The sequence below is a fragment of the Petaurus breviceps genome, unplaced genomic scaffold (assembly GCF_028583685.1).
Source record: "Petaurus breviceps papuanus isolate PSGF00001 unplaced genomic scaffold, PetGlider_PUasm1.0 225, whole genome shotgun sequence".
Classification (NCBI taxonomy): domain Eukaryota; kingdom Metazoa; phylum Chordata; class Mammalia; order Diprotodontia; family Petauridae; genus Petaurus; species Petaurus breviceps.
Genome location: NW_027185889.1, coordinates 3,123,066 through 3,134,057, shown reverse-complemented (window position 1 = coordinate 3,134,057; position 10,992 = coordinate 3,123,066). Strand labels below are relative to the sequence as shown.

Below are 10,992 nucleotides of genomic sequence, written 5' to 3'. Positions count from 1 at the left end.
TCAGTACTTTATAAAAGTTACTTGTAGAGATCCTTTCCCTTCTTTCTGTTTTCCTTCTAATCTGGGTTATTTTGTTTTGCATTTTGTTTGTGCAAAGCCTTTTCAGCTTAATATGATAACAAATATCCCTTTTGTATTTCATTATGTTCTCTATCTCTTTTTTTGGTCATCATTCCTTCCCTTTTCCATATATTTGACAAGTAAACTATTCCTTGCTCTCTGAATTCAGTTACTTATGGTATCACCCTTTATGTCTAAATCATGTACCCATTTTGACTTTATCTTCCTATAGAGTGTGAGATGTTGGTCTACGACTGACTTCTGCCACTTTTCCCAGCAGTTCTTGTCAAATAGTGATTTTTTTTTCTTGGTATAAATGAAACTTTTATTCCCAACTCCTCACTTCCTTTCCTGGGGAAAGCCACCTTATATTTCCAGTCCAAGGAATTAAATAGTGGCAAGAAGTTGTTAAAACTGGTGGTAATACTCTTGAGGGAGGTGAAGGGGGAGAGGGAGAAAGAGCTGAGAATTTCTTTGACCAAACACAGGAAGCTTCAGAGTAGCTATCAACATGTCTACTCCTGAGTCATGTGTTCATTTCTACCTGTTACCTGAGAGGTGGGAAAAAGATTGGAGTCATTGGACCCCCCCGCCCCCGCCCCAGCAATGGGGACTTCAATATTGTCCTACACTTCCTGGAAAGCACTTCTGAATCTGTACCCAATGCTTTTCCACTCAGGGGATGAGGGTCTCCTGAGGGTCTTTCCTCTGGTCCCCTCTCCACCTCCTTGAGAATGCCCTGAGGCCCGGGGACCCTGCCTCTTGGCCTGAGTGGTATGTGGGGGTTTCTGGGTAAAGGTTGTCCCAGACCAGGAGGAGTGCCTGGGGGCTGGTAGCCACCCTCATTGGGGTCCAAGGGGTCTTTGCTGGAGCAGAAGCCACACAGATTGCACATATTGGTGTACAGTAAGTGGGTCCAGACCAGCCTTGGGCACTACAGGGACCCAGGAATCCTCAGTCTGCTGGAACTACAGTTTGGTGAGCTGATGCAAGCCAGGCAGATGGTGCTTCAAGATCTCTGCACAGGCAAGGCCTGCACCAAGCGAATACTATTCTCTATGTGGATTTGCTTTCCAGCTGGCCCAGTGCAAAGCCCGGGAGATTACAGATCTTGTTGCCATCCCACATCCACATTTCCAAGGAAGACCTGGCACTGGGGGGACCAGTGGTTTCCTTATAGAGCTTGCCTTCTGGTAATTCTCCACTGCTTGTCCAGGGACCTTCACTGTGCCTCCACCTCCTCCCGCCACCAGGGACCTCTCACGCTGGGGAATCAAGATCCAAATAGTGATTTGCTATCCCCAAAACTGGTGTCTTTGGGTTTATCCAAACAATATATTACTCTACTATCACCAAATCATATACTAAATAGTATATTACTATTATTTTTGTTATAGTCATTTTCTACTGTGTTTTGTGTAATTAATCTATTCCATTGATCCACCACTCCATTTCTTAGCAAGTACTAAATAGTTCCCACTTTATAATATAGTTTAAAATCTGGTATGGCTAGACAAGTTTCCTTTACTTTTGTTTTTCATTAATTCACTTGATCTTGGCCTTTTGTTCTTCCGGATTAATTTTAATATTTTTTTCTAGCTCCATAAAATAATTTTGGGTAGTTTAATTGGTATGCCCCTGAATAAGTAAATTAATTTAGGTAGAACGCCCATTTCTATTATATTAGTTTAGCCTACCCATTAGCAATTGATATTTTTTCCAATTGTTTAAATCTGACTTTATTTGTGTCAAAAATTTTTTTTGTAAATCTATTTATATAGTTCCTGTGTTTTCTTGGCAGGTAGATTCTCAAGTATTGTTTGAGGTTATATTAAGTGGAATTTCTTTATCTTGCAGCTGGACTTTGTAATATATGGAAATGCTGATGACTTATGTGGGTTTGTTTAATATACTGCAACTTTGTTAAAGTTGTTAATTATTATAAGTAGTTTTTAGTTGATTCTCTAAGTATGCCATCATATCATGTGCAAAGAGTGGTAGTTTTGTTTCTTCTCTGGTCATTCTAATTCCTTCAATTCCTTTTTCTTCTCTTACTGTTAGAGCTAATATTTCTAGTACAACATTGAATAATAGTGGTGATAATGGGCATCCTTATTTTTTTGTTTGTTTTTTTTGTTGGGCAATTGGGGTTAAGTGACTTGCTGTAGCAGCAAGCACCCCAAGCGTCCTCAGGGTTTGCTGCCACCACAGGTTCTTGGATCTGCTTTGATAAAGGAAAGCAACTCAAAATGGGTTAACAAGCTTACTTTAATCAGTCAGACGTATATCGTTTACCTTGGTCAGGGGAAAAAGTTCAGCACCCCGAACTTCAAAGTATACAGGCAGAATTATCAAGACAGAAACAGATCAAGTAGACAGCTTTCCAAACTGTCCAGCCATTACATCCATACCAAATCAACATCTGGGTTTTTTCAAAGCCGGGGGGCTCAGGACAACGGCTTCCCAGAATCCATATCAAATCATAGAACACTTCTCAAAGTGAGCCCCCAAACAAAGCCTCACATCAGGGCTTATATAGCCTTCTCCTGGCTCAGAGAATGTAACAACTTTATTGACCCACTGGCCAATCAAAAAGTATCTACTGAAAAACAAGCCTCCCACCCCAGGCTTCAGGTGCACTTTAGCCTAGGGGCAGGGAAGATCTTCCAAATTTGCATTCCCATTACATTTGCCCAGGTTCACACAGCTAGTAAGTGTCAAGTTTATGGTCTGAGGTTGGATTTGAACTCCTGTTTTCCGGACTTCAGGGCTGGTTCTCAATCCACTGTGCCACCTAGCTGCCCCAGTGCATCCTTATTTCACCTTTGATCTTATTGGGAAGGCTTCTAGCTTATCCCCAATATAGACAATGTTTGTGGATGATTTTAAATAGATACTACTTATAATTCTGAGGCAACCTCCATTTACTGCTATGCTCTGTAGGTTTTTTTTTAGTAAGAATGGGTGCTATACTTTGTCAAAAAAATTGTATCTACTGGGATAATCATGATTTCTTTTTGGTTTGTTATTGATATCCTGATAGTTTTTCGTATATTCAACCAGTGCTACATTCATGGTATAAAAAAAGTCAATTAAAATTTGACTACTATGTGCAAGGTAGTTGCTGAGCACTAAGCATAAACAACAAACAAACAGCTAAATAGCCCCTGTTCTTAAGTGGTGTGTGATTACATCATGGCAAACAAATAAGTATGATACAAGTTAGATTCTTATAGAACAAAGAAGAGACGACCTTTGTTTTTACAGAATTTTCATTTCCATGAGCCCATATCCAGAAAGTCACATTTTTTATAAAAAAGGGAGAATGAAGGGAGACAATTCAGTACACAAATTATCAACACCTCAAACAAGATTCAAAGTACATTCAATGTTTCACACACTTTCCAACCTCTGTGAAAAAAAAAAAGTGAAAGAGTTCTTTTCTTCCTTTAATCTTTGGGAGTAATGTTGATCATTATGACCATATGGCATTTAGTTATATTTTGTTGTTTTAATTTCTATTTCCATTTTATTGCTATTGTTTTATATTGTTTTCCTAGTTTTGCCTTCTTTACTTTACATGGGTCCATATACATCTTCCCATGCATTTCTGCATTTTTCATATTCATTCTTTCCTACACTGTAATAAGATCCATTAGATTAGTGTGCCAATAAATGGACATCTTCCAATGCTTTGCTATTACCAAAAAAATGTTGGTATGAATATTTTGGTGTATATGGGATGCATCTTTTTAATCTTTAATTTCCTTGTGATATATACTTAGCAGTGATATGTCTGGGTCTAAAGTAATGGACATTTTGCTCATTTTCTGAGCATAATTTCAGTAACTTCTCATAAGTGTTAGATCAATTTACAAGCCCACCAAAGATATTTTTGCCTTGCCATGATCTCTCCCACATATATCTAAATGTTTTCAGATAACGTACCTATCCCTACTTACCCTGTATTGTAATTGTACAGTTGATTTTTAAAAATCCTATTACAGGCCTCTGTTTAACCTTACTAATTTTCATTTGGTATATCATTCCATCATGTCATTATCATTTGGATCATGATTATTCACCTAATGAATATATTAGCTGTCCCTGTTAGCTTCATATGATTTGCAGATTTAATAACCTCATCTAGCTTAAACTTCCACTAGTCTCAAAGAATCAAAGAATTGTGTTGGAACATGTATCAGAGACCCTCTGGTCTGACCTGTACTTGCAAATGGATTCCTTCTATTGTTTAACATTCATGAATTCATCTAATACTTACTTGGAGACCTCCAGGGAGGGGCTACCTACCATATCTCAAAACAATTTGTTTCAAGTCTAGGTAGTCTAATTTTGAGGTTGTAATTATTAACAGCTAGATGTAATCAAGCAAGCCATAGGAATCAATCAAAAACCTGTATTATGTGGCAACAATTTGCCAGCCATTATACTAACTCATGTGCATACAAAGCAGGGGAAAAACAATTCCTGTCTCTACAGAGCTTACATTTTAAATTTATTTCACAGGTTAAGATCTCCTAGCCCTTTACCATCATGTTTGCCCAATTCATGATTTTTGGGTCAGAATATGCATATGTCATAAAAATTGCTTCATCAAATTTTTTCTTTTAATTTTACTTATCGTGATTTTGCCTTAGACTTCCAAGAAAGTCCCATTGAACTTTGGTATTTAGAAATCTCACTGGTTTCCTCTTGTAAATGACTCGGACAATCTTTTATTTTTTGAAACATTTTTATTTAGAGTTTTGAATTTCAAATTATATCCATCTCCCCTCCCTTAGAAGATGAGCAGTCAGATATAGGGTACAAATGTAAAATTATATAAAAAAATTTCTATATTAGTCATTTTGCACAAGAAGACTTGAATAAGAGAAAAAATGAAAGGAAGTGAAAAACAATATGCTTCAGTCTATATTCATTCTTTCTCTGAAGGTATACTTCATCATTAGTCTTTTGGGATTGCCTTGGATCATTGTATTGCTAAGAATAGCTAAGTCATTCACAATTCTTCACCTAACAATATTGGTATTACTATGTACAATGTTGTGTGTTCATTTCACTATATATCAGTTCATGTAAGTTTTTCTAAGTTTTTCTGAAATTATCCTGCTTGTTAGGGATGTATTGTCAACACAATAATATTACATTACAATCACATGCCACCATTTGGTTAGCCATTCCCCAATTGAGGGGCATCTATTTGATTTCCAATTCTGTCACCACAAAAAGAACTGCTATAAATACTTTTGTATAAATAGGTCCTTTCTCCCTTTTTTGGATGTCTTTGGGATATAGTATCTCAGTGGTATTTCAGCTCCTCCATTTAAGTGATTCTATGCTCATTCAAACAATTTGGAGCCACATGTTGGTGTTAAAACTGAACTTTTCAGGAACAAAACCTCTAATTAGGCTATTTGTGGGGGCTTTACTTTTATAATCTCTATCACTGTTGATACCAGTATTCAGGACATTTTTCATTCTCATATCAAACCAGAAATAAGCAGAGGGGGGAGATTTCCCACTCTGCCTAATGGGAATTACTTACACAAGGTGAGGCCTTTCCATCTAGCAACTATCCATTTCTCCCCTCCATCTCCCTAGGCAGAATAGGAATGTGGGAGAGATGGGAAGGGAAAGTACTGATCCAAGATGCACATACTATACACGTCACTATAATTAAACCATCTCTTTCTTGCCCGAGATATTCAGGTGAGCACTTAATTCATGGTTTCATGTTGTTTGTGAATTCAGAATCATTCACAAAATAAATGATAATAATAATAACCATAACTAGCATTTCTATACTCCTCTGAAGCTTGCAAAGTGGAAAGTTTTCCCAAAAAAACCTTATTTTATCCTCACAACAACCCTGTAAGATGTGTTATTATTTCCATTTTATATATGAGGAAACTGAAGATGAGAGTGGTTAAATGAGTTGCCCAGGGTCACACAGCTAGTAAGTGTCTGAGACTGGATTTGAACTCAAGTCGTTCTGACTTCTGACTCGATCTGCTGTGCCACTTAGCTGCTTCTAAAAACTAAACTTCAGCTCAGAGGAAATAAACCACAAGTCAGCAACCCTCATGATGAGGCTTTACCAACCCCAAATATACCTTTCCCCAGCTAGATATGAAGTTATGTTATATGCCATGTGAAATATAATAAATGCCACAAGGTAACCTACCTGTAGACTCTGATCTAGAAAATAAACACACCTGGGTCAGTTATAGGTATTTATGAGAAATAAGATCAGATTTTTAGAAACAACAATAGCAACAACTTATAAGAAATGAGGATCAAGCTAAAAATGGGTGATAGATCACCACTTTGAAGTGGCGGAGTAGAAGGGGATAAGGGCTCATTCTTTGAAAGGAATATAACTAGGTTATAAAATCTACCTAAAATACAGCTATTTCACTAGATGTAATATTTATTGTAATGCATCCAAATTTTTCAGAAATTAGCAAAAATACCTGAAATCCAATAGCAAGTTACTCACTAATTTGTCAACTAATGAAATATTCGTAAATGTTATATCCCTCAAATTAAAATACTGTTAATGTCTAACTGAAAGTGCTGAAAGTGTTAGGATTCACTCTCATATAGCAAAGAAACACAGTAGATCAGAAAGAATGAGAGTTTTGATTTTGAACATTCTAGCCTTGGCTTCTGATTTCAGTCTTAGTGTTTTCTGAAAACATCACATGGTCCTTTTGATTTTTGCAATAATGTCATTCTTCAGTGGGAAGCTTAGTGAAATGGACAAAAAATGTACTTTTCAGTCAGGTGCCTGCATATTTGGTGTTGTTAATGGTACCGTTGTGAAAGCTAAGTGAACAAAAGCAAATCCAATAAAATTCAGAGAAAGATGAACTTAAGCATCCTTACTTTTAGCAGCTTAACAGGATGAAATTATTAGTCAAATCATTGATGAAATGCATTGCCTAGATATTAATGCTTTTACAACAATGTCCTTTCTAAGATTATATCATGAGAACTTGATGTATTGACCCATGTAAGTATTCTATTTCGTCCATTTTTCTCTCTCTGATGGGGGATGTAAATGGCATATTTATGGGGAAAGCATTGTAGTTTCACTCAATCACATAGTCCTCAAACATCTTAAATGTATTCACAATCAACCTATCTTTTCCTAAACCATTGAAAGAAATAAATTTATATGATTAAAAAAATCAGAATGAATTTATATACAATATTTTATCTCTCTCTCTCTATCTATCATCTATCTAATTATCTATCCATGTCATGTTGAAATTTGCAAAGCACTTTACTTGGATATCTCATTAGATAGGAGCATTTCAAGATAGAATCACAGAACTCAGACTTGTCAGTGCAGAAGTTATCTCATCTAGGCTACACCTGAATAACAATTCCCTCTAGATCATTTCAATCCAGCCTTTACTTGAAGACCTCTAACCAGGGTAAAGCTCCCTAGGCAGTCATTTCTTTTTCTTGATAGTTATAATTTAGGGGAAGTTTCTTTTTCCTTGTTATACACAGCTAAATCATCTACCTAGCTGTAATTTCCATCCATTATTTCTCATTGTATGCTTTGGGACCAAGCAAATCCCCCTTTTACTGTGATAATGAATACTTTATCCTTTGAAATACTTTGCATTCTCTATTTCTTCTGGGTATCTTCAGCCTCATTTCCTTTCCCTCTTCACTCTATTCCTCCCATATAATTTAAAGGGAAACATTAAAACATATTTGGTATTATTCATGCTGATGTATATAGCTGGTTAGAAAAGTAACAGATGCTTAGGCTGAGAAGGAGAACCTGCTTTCAACATATCACTCTGTGTAATTACCCATATCAGTCTAAGCTATTATGTCATATACAGATTTTCTTTTTTTCTTTAAAAATTTTTTATTAATTTGTTTCTTTGCTTTTAGTTTACAAGATTCAATTCCACAGTTCCTTGAGTTTCACATTCTGTCGCCCTCCCCCCTGCCATGGTGGCATACAGTCAAGTACAGGATCTGTAAATACTTTCACATTAGACATTAGTCAGGTTATAAAGATGGATTGTATCAAATGGAATGAAAAATGGTAAAGAGGAAATAAAACCAAACAAGAAAAGGAAAAAGATAAGGTAGTTTGCTTCAATTTGGATACAAACTCAGTTTTTTCTAGTTCTTTCTCTGGATGTAGACATCTCTCTCCATCATGAGTCTTTTGGGATTGACTTGTATCACTGCATTACTGAGAAAAGTCTAGTCTATCAAAGTTGGTCATCACACATACGTTGTATCTGTAATTGTCTACAAATTTCTCCTGGTTCTACTCTTCTCACTCAGCATCAGTTCCTATAAGGCTCTCCAGGTAAATATGAAGCTCATCTCCTCCTCATTTCTTATAGCACAATAGCATTCCATAACATGCATGTACCACAACTTGTTCAGCCATTACCCAATTGATGGGCACCCCCTTAATTTCCATTTCTTTCCTACCACAAAAAGAGCTTCTATAAATATTTTTGTACATATGGGTCTATCTCCCACTTCTATGATCTCTTTGGGATATAAACCTAGAAGTTGTATTTCTGGGTCAAAGGGTATGAAATTATTCATAGCCCTTTGGGAATAATTCCAGATTGCTCCCCAGAAAGTTTGGATCAGTTCACAACTTCACCAGCAATGCATTAGTGTTCCAATTTGCCCACATCCTCTCCAGCATTTGTCATTTTCTTGTTTTGTCATCTTAGCCAATCTGACTGCTGAGATGTGGTACCCCAAAGTTATTTTGATTTGCATTTCTCTAATCAATAGTGACTTAGAGCATTTCTTCATGTGCTTATAGATATCTTTAATTTCTTTCCCTGAAAATTGCCTGTTCATATCCTTTGACCATTTATCAATTGGGGAATGATTTGTATTCTTATAGATTTGACTCAGTTCTCTGTATATTTTAGAAATGAATACTTTATCAGAGTCATAGGTTGTAAAACTTCTTTCCCAATTTCCCACCTCCCTCTTAATCTTGGTTACATTGGCTTTTGTTTGTACAGAAGCTTTTCAATTTAATGTGATCAAAATTATCAATTTTGCATTTTATAATGCTCTCTAAGTCTTGTTTAGTCATAAAGTTGTCCCCTCTCCACAAATCTGACAGGTAAACTGTTCCTTGTTTTCCAAGATTGCTTACAGTATCAACCTTTATACCTAGATCATGCACCCATTTAGACTTGATTTTGGTATATTGTGTTATATAATGATCTATGCCCAGTTTCTGCCATACTATATTCCACTTTTCCCAGCAATTTTTGTCAAATAGTGAGTTGTTATCCCCAAAACTGGGGTCTTTGGGTTTCTCAAACAATAGATTACTATAGTCATTGACTGCTGAATCTACTGTGCCTAATCTATTCCATTGATCCTCTACTCTATTCCTCAGCCAGTATGAAGTAGTTTTGATGACTGCTGCTTTATAATACAGATTGAAATCTGCTATATCTAGTCAGTCCACCTTCCACCGGGGCATTTATTTTCATTAATTCCCTTTATATTCTGGACTGTTTATTCTTCCAAATGAATTTTGTTACTATTTTTTCTAGCTCTATAAAGTAGTTTTTTTTTTTGTAAATTGATTGGTATGGCACTAAATATATAATTTAATTTAGGTAAAATTGTCATTTTTCTTATATTACCTCGACCCAGCCATGAGCAATTGATATTTTTCCAATTAGTTACATCTGTCTTTATTTGTGTGAAAAGTGTTTTGTAGTTGTGATCATATAGGTCCTGGGTTTATTTTGACAGGTAGATTCCCAGATATTTTATAATGTCTACAGTAACTTTAAATGGGATTTCTCTTTTTATCTCTTGTTGTTGAATTTCATTGGAAATATATAGGAATGCTGAGGGTTTATTTTATATTCTGCAACTTTGCCAAATTTATTTATTGTCTCAAGTAGTTTTTTACTTAGTTCTCTTGGATTCTCAAAGTATATCACATACTGATTTTCTATGGAAAGGGCAAGATAAAAAATTATATGTTGATAATAGAATTGTATCATATATATATATATATGTATATATATATATATATATTTTTTTTTTTGCTTTTTTGGGGGGAGTGCAATTGGGGTTAAGTGACTTGCCCATGGTCACATGGTTAGTTTTTGCCTTAAGTGCCTGGGGCCGGATTCGAACCCAGGTCCTCCTGACTCCAGGCCTAGTGCTCTATTCACTGAACCACCTAGCCACCCTGAATTGTATCGTATTTTATGTTCTGGATGAAAGTTGATATCACTGTATGAATAACTTATCAACCTATATTTCTTTCTCTTACTGCCTCTCATATTGTTTATTTCCTTCTGTTCCATCTACCAACCCAATTTTCTGTCTGGGTTTAAATCACCTCAAAATAGAGGATTCTACAGTCCCTCTTGTTATCATCAAATATCCTCATATAGAATGTGAAATTAAGATGATTGAGGATTGTTTTGTGTCAGATCTTTGCCTTTGAAAATAGTGGCTAATTGATTGTGTCTGCATGAATTATCCTTCCTTGAGTTTTCTGTTTACATTAATGGATCTTTCCTCTGCAACATTAACTATTTGCATGAATCCTATTTTTTCCCCCATCAGCAACATTTAGCATATAATTTAAAAATGAGAAATGTAGGCTATTCAGTTTGTAAATATCTTGGATGGGGTGCTGCAGAGGGCAGCTCCAGAAAGGAAGATCAGGGAGGGGAAGGCTTCAGAAAATGAATTAGAAACATATCAAAGGACTGGTGACCACTTGCTTTGAATTTTCTGAGGCCAAAAAAATTGCTCTCAGTAGTTCTCAAGTTCCTATCTTTATTATCTTTACCATAGTTAGTTGGTGATTCTATCTATCTATCTATCTATCTATCTATCTATCTATCTATCTATCTATCT

General features: G+C 35.9%; 1 pseudogene; it reads right to left on the bottom strand.

The window, feature by feature from the left end:
* Positions 1–686: 686 nt before the first annotated feature.
* LOC138166571 (ribonuclease P protein subunit p25-like protein) lies at positions 687–4,616 on the bottom strand (annotated as a pseudogene).
* Between the last annotated feature and the right edge of the window lie 6,376 nt (positions 4,617–10,992).